We start from the raw sequence: 6,268 nt of genomic DNA, 5'->3' as shown, positions 1-6,268 counted from the left end.
GACACTAGAAGGATATTTTCACATTCATCTGCTGAAAGTGGAAAGTTTCTCTGTGCTCATTATAAATCTGATTTTAAGGGGCGGAGCCTACCAACATGATTTGTGACATCACAAATTGTTTGGAAGTCAGTCCTGGTCTAGTAAGCAACTTAGACATTGTGATGTAGAAACTTGTAGCCACCAGTGCATATACAATGAGAATAGACTTTACAGTGAAGTAGGAGACATCTTGTGTCCATTCATAGATTCTGGTATTTTTAATGAGGCAGAGGGAGTAGTTGCCTTTTTAAGGATTTTAATGTGGAAATTCTACTTTTTTCACACATTATTGTTCCAAGCAGACTACTTGTGTATATGTGTATATGTCTTAATACATGTCTGGAGGGGATCTTTAAGTCATTGATGTGTTTGTACTACAATCTAAGTGGTTTTAAGTTTTAAGTCTACTATAGATTTTTAGACCTTGTCATTACAAAAATGTCCAGAAAACAACATTTCAAAGTTTAACATTAGTCTTCTGAATATTTTTCAAAATGATACAGTGATGGAAATGTTAGGGTATAAAATTAAATGTCACTCACATATACCATAAATCTCTCTGTCTCTCTGTCTCTCTCTCTCTCTCTCACACACACACACACACACACATACATACACTCTGGATTCCAGCCCAAGTATGATTGGAAACAGACATACAACTCTGTCTGTGTGTGTAATTCAGAGAGGAGGGGGTTAACCTACAGCAAAGTAAGAAATATGCTAATCACCTTCTGAATATATACTAAAGGGACAGTAGGGGTTTCCTGCTGGGTTTTTTTGTTGACAGCTGAGGAACTGTTGAGTGAGCTAAAGTCAAAGATCAGACATGTACCATCACCTGTTTTTGCTCACTGAGAAAACTCTCCTTTGGGACCAGTGTGGAACACACACGGTCATAAAGTATCTTAGATATGAGTGAGGTGTGAAGTATGTCATCTCATATGTTACCATTAGGCTTGATTGAGTCACAGAGCTGTGCATCTGATTTTCTGAAACATAAATACCCGATGACCTTTGAAAAAGGCAGAAGGTTATTTAATAACACTAACTGCTGCTCTGAGGGTATTTCAATAATCCTAAAAAACTCTTTAAACACCTGGTGGAAAATAATTATGTTCACTGCATAATTGTGCCTCTCTTTCCTCATCCAAACAAAGATGGTAGCTAGAAATTATGAATGTCCTCTCTCAATTTGTATGACATAAACAAAAATTTAAAATGTGATTATCAGTGTGTTTTAAGATAGGTCATATGTCATTTCGGATTAATTTGAAACAGAGTTGCAACCTAATAAGCAGGTTGAAATATTCTTGTATTGTTCACTAGACATAATATTTTTTTATCCAGATGTTTAGAAAAAGTCTTTGAGGATTTTGGGAATACCTTTAGAACAGTACAAGCTTTGTAAAATGACCTTCTGTTTTTTTTTTAAAGATCACAGGGTGCTTTTTAGAAAATCATATGCTTAGCTTTGTGACCTGAATGTAATGGCAACACGTGAGAGACACAGTGTGGTGCTACACACAGACAACATTAAAAAAATACCTGACTATTGATGATGTTGTAGGTTGGTTCAATATAACATACAGGGCTCCTTTTAGTTAAGGTAGTCTGTGTGTTTCAGTGGATGTGTTCCCAAATGTATGCTACTGTTATATAGCAGACTGTCTGTAGTTCAAACCCTCCACTCTGTATTGAGGATTACAGAAAACTCTCTGCTTTTCTACGGAATCCACCATGTTGAACCGTCATGTTTCTACAGTAGCCCAGAACGGACAAACCAAACACTGGCTCTAGATAGGGACTTTTGCATTATTCGCAGCCACCGTAGTTTCTCCTACACGGTTGGACGTTGGAGTGGTAACAACAAGTTCTTCCTCTTACAGAAACACAACCTTGCTCAGTTCAAGAAACTTTTGGTGGTTAGCTTACATTAGCAAACTTTAGGTGGATACTGCTGTGTCAAGTGAGACTGTTAGCTGATTTTACTACTTTCCTCTACTTGTGTTACACTGTGTTTCACTATTTACCATCATCCCATAATTGTCAGTTGTTACCCCCGTGGCCATTGTTGCAACAATTATATTATAATTATTATAATCGTCTGACTTGCTAGCCAGCACCAGTAATATTACCTGCAAGTACAGCACTCTGCTAGCATAAGTCAGACGTGGACACATAAAGTAGGCTAATGTGCATATAATTAATAAAAACTGGTACTTTACTCGAGTCTTTACATTTTGACTTGACTGTATTTTTTAACTTTACTCCAGTCAAGAGTTATTCTCATAGAATATGTTGCTGTAGTAGCCATCAATAGAGGAGTAGTTAGACTAGATAACATTAATGTGGCCTGATTACAAGTGAACACATCACTTCAAGACATTCACGGATAGCTGACGAGATTCTACAGTAGGCCTACAGTTACTGGCTGATAAGCTGATTGACACATAGGACAATCTGACTGATCAGTGTATTTATGTCAAATACAGCACTGGTCCAGCCAATACACCAGCTGTTCACAGCTGCTGTTGTTGTACAGGATATTATAGTACCTGAAACCCTTTATAAATAATAATATAATGATATTTTTTTATCTTTATGATAACTGGAGTAGAGCAGCTTGTAGCGTACAATATTTGGTACAGCTGCTCCTGTAAAAGGTCAAACTGCTCAGATCTTTGCCATATAAATCCCAGTTCGGCCTTATCAGCTCTTTGTGTCTCAGTTTTCCCTCACTAACGTCCTCAAGGGCTCACCGAATATTTTCCTGTGAGGAAATTGGTTTAGATTTTCTCAGTTTGCTTAACTAAGCTTCTGGCACTCAGAGGGCATGTTGTCAAGTAATTACTGAGATGTTGATTTAGACCAATTTGTACAGACCAAGCCCCCTTTTTGCAGTAGTTTTGCTCGCACTGAACAATACGTCTTTTTGTTTTGACCATATTTATATATGTTGACAGCTTACAATTACTGTTGAACATCTGTTCATGTGAATCTGGTGGTTCTTGTTCTGTGGTGGGAAAACGCAGCAGGAAGAGGATGCTTTCCTGAATGAGGGAGATGTTTTCCTTCTGCTGATGGGATTGTTTCTGCTGGTTGTCATGCATTCTGACAATTACTAGACTGTTTGGCTGTAGGGAGCCTTGTTAAGAGTTGCTCCTCCTGTTGTTTACCATGCCATCTCTGTTTTCACTCTCTCAGCACACCTAGTTCAAGTCAGTAAATCTAGTTTAGGAACGTTTTAGGTATTAATAAGGGACTCAGTGATTTTCTTTTGCAAAAATAGACATTTTATGTTTATTTTTTACTATCATTGTCACTGTTACATGTTTTTACTTTAACACAACTGACCTTCCTTGGCCTGGATTACCACTAAATGGACTTTATTTAAATTCTTTGTAGCTTTGAGTAGCATTTCATGTATGCATTGCATTGGGAAACAATAGTTTACATCAACAGTAAACTCAAAAATCTAACCTTTTTTTAGTATACATAGGCCTACATACAGCAGCATCATGCTAGCATTATGGCTCAGGGATGGCAGTGTGTCGGTCCACTGCTTTACAGTTGGATGAATTGCCATTAAATTTGGTACACACATTTGTGATCCCCTCAGGTTGAATCCTACTGAATTTGATTATGCTCTTTTGACTTTTCCTCTATTGCTGCATGAGGCTGACACAGAGCTTGTTTGAGGGCACCTGGTTTTGTCACTTTCCCATTGTGAATACACTACATAGCCTACCCACAGCCTGCACAGAATGGACCTATAGTATGAAAGGGGGACACAGCCATCGAACCTGATGTCAGTGAACTTTTTTATGTTTACCAACGTATCTGTGAGCTCTACACAGATAGGCACCAAATGACTAATGTTGCTAGCAGAATTTTACTGCAAAGCCAGTCACAGTCAGTGCTGTGTTAGAATATACTCTTATATTTGAATCAGTCCTTATTTCTGAGCAGAGAATTCTGTTCCATAGGCTGTATAAATAGAAATGGACGTAGTCTTCACGAGGGCACCCATAGGTTTCTGAAGAGCCATTGTGAAGCTCAGTGTGGTCAATTTTGGCAGTCCTGACTCGGCTCCCGGCTAATCCAAAGATGGGCATGCGGCCATGCCCTTAATTATGTTAAGTTTAAGCCTAATATAATTCAAAGTTAAGTGAGTTGGGCATTTCAACATGGGGGCTTATGGGGACCGACACACTTCTGTAGCCAGCCACAAGTGGCCGTTCAAGGAACTGCCGTTTTTTTTTCCCTTCCGTCCCTGCTTCATTTGCCAGCCAAGGAGCTTGCTACTTGGTCCGTTCCTGACATCAGAATTTAATTTGGATAACTGAGCAAATGTACAGCGTTGAACAGTGGGGATGAAATGCTTTTTCTACTGGCACCTATATCTTCGTGCATCTTTAATGTAAGTTAAGTTACCTTGCACATTTGACTAAAACACGACATAATGTATCTTTTGCCATTGACAACAGGAACGAAAACACTCTAATTGTGTTGGGTCAGAATATTCTGGGCCACCCACATATGTATGAGTTTAATGAGTGTATTTACATGTTAACCAAACAAAGCAGATATTTGGTTTGGGAATCCAATCAAAATATCTGCTCATATAAGAATCATATCCTGTTTATTATAACAACCCAGATAAAATCTTTGAGGGTTACATAGAGGCTCTGTCAGTTTCCATGGACATATATTGTTTTCATTACTGAATGTAATGGAAGATCATATCATTATACCTGAGTGGTTCTTAACCTTCTTGGCTTGTGCCCCTTAAAATGACCCCTTGTCACATGTTTAATATAACTATATGCCGTGAGCGGTTCAACTAAAGCCATTGTCCCTTTCTTAAATAGTTTTATTTAAATCATTTTAGAGGCCTGAGTTATAGGAGAAAGGAAACGTCTGTGTTTTGAGTATGTTATGATGCATCTAAACAGTTAAACTGAGCACAGAACAGAACACCTGCCATCAGGACATGACTTGCTTCAGAATAATGTGGCTATGTAAATGCATTCACTGGAACTCATAAATCCTTTAATAAAAATTACATGTTGCATCCTTGACCTCACCATGCCTCCAAGCCATTTCCCTGTTCACAGATTTTGAACGTGAGTTAAAGGAAAGGAATTCTTATTTCAGGTCTCAACAGAGGTGTTCATCGTCCCACTCGTACACATCGTGTTGTCATGGAGGCTGTTGTTGGCTGTTAAGTTTTCATTACGAGTGCCTTTAATTGACTCAAAACCACATCTTACAAATCCACACGTGCAGACATCACAGGGGGTGGAAGTGGCCTAAAAGTCCTGTACCTTTGAAAGAGAAGGCCACTGAAAGCCTGCACCCTGGTCGGCTGAGTGGCTGTGGAGTGAGTGGTTTATAAGGAAAGCTCATCCAGCCATGTAAATATTCCTCTTGTGCTCTCCAGACAATTTGGGGGATGGGGGGGGGGGGTTACTGTCTGATCTCTGCTAATGTCATCAGTCACCAATGTCTTAAGTTGTGCCATTCGCTCTGGGCCAGGCCTTTTTAGCAGGGCTGTCTGAAAACCTTGAAAGTGTAGTTGATTTGTAATACATGCTCACATGCTCACACACGCTTGCACATGTATGTTTGCATGTGGGTATACATCTATGCAAACAAATGCTGAGATAATGTTTAGCCGTACCACATATTTTGTATCTCTCTCTTGAATGTTTGTCATTCATTTGTTTCCAGACGGTCAGGCAGTGAAAATATGCATAACTATCCCTGATACTTCTGGTTTAGTCTCCCACTCTTCCTTGCACATTTTCTTATGAAACTTGTTGAAGATAGATGCTTAACTTGCAGATAGCTATAGTAGCTTGCATAGCGATAGCAGTTATAACATGACAAACTTTATGGATTTTGCAATGCAGTTGCAGAAATAGGTTTCAGTTGAAAGAGCCTCTCTTCATTGCAAGAACAGTAAAATGTTTACATCTTTGTCTGGATGACCGTATAAACTATAAACTAAACAGAAACCATCACCAAACAAGCAGTTCCAATGAAGGATTGCTATTCATTACGCCAGAAAGAGCTACAGTAATTGCACTCATGTCACTACCACTCAAGTTTCATAAGAGCCAGCTGTTGCTCTTCTTTCAGTATAGCAACTTTGTGGCAAGCTTACTTTAAAGCTGCTGTAGACAATATTTTTTATATTTAGGCCCCCTCCACTCAAAAATGTGTT

The sequence above is a fragment of the Morone saxatilis genome, unplaced genomic scaffold (assembly GCF_004916995.1).
Source record: "Morone saxatilis isolate NCDOM2014 unplaced genomic scaffold, NCSU_SB_2.0 Contig18, whole genome shotgun sequence".
In the NCBI taxonomy this organism is placed as follows: domain Eukaryota; kingdom Metazoa; phylum Chordata; class Actinopteri; family Moronidae; genus Morone; species Morone saxatilis.
This window is presented reverse-complemented; position numbering follows the sequence as displayed.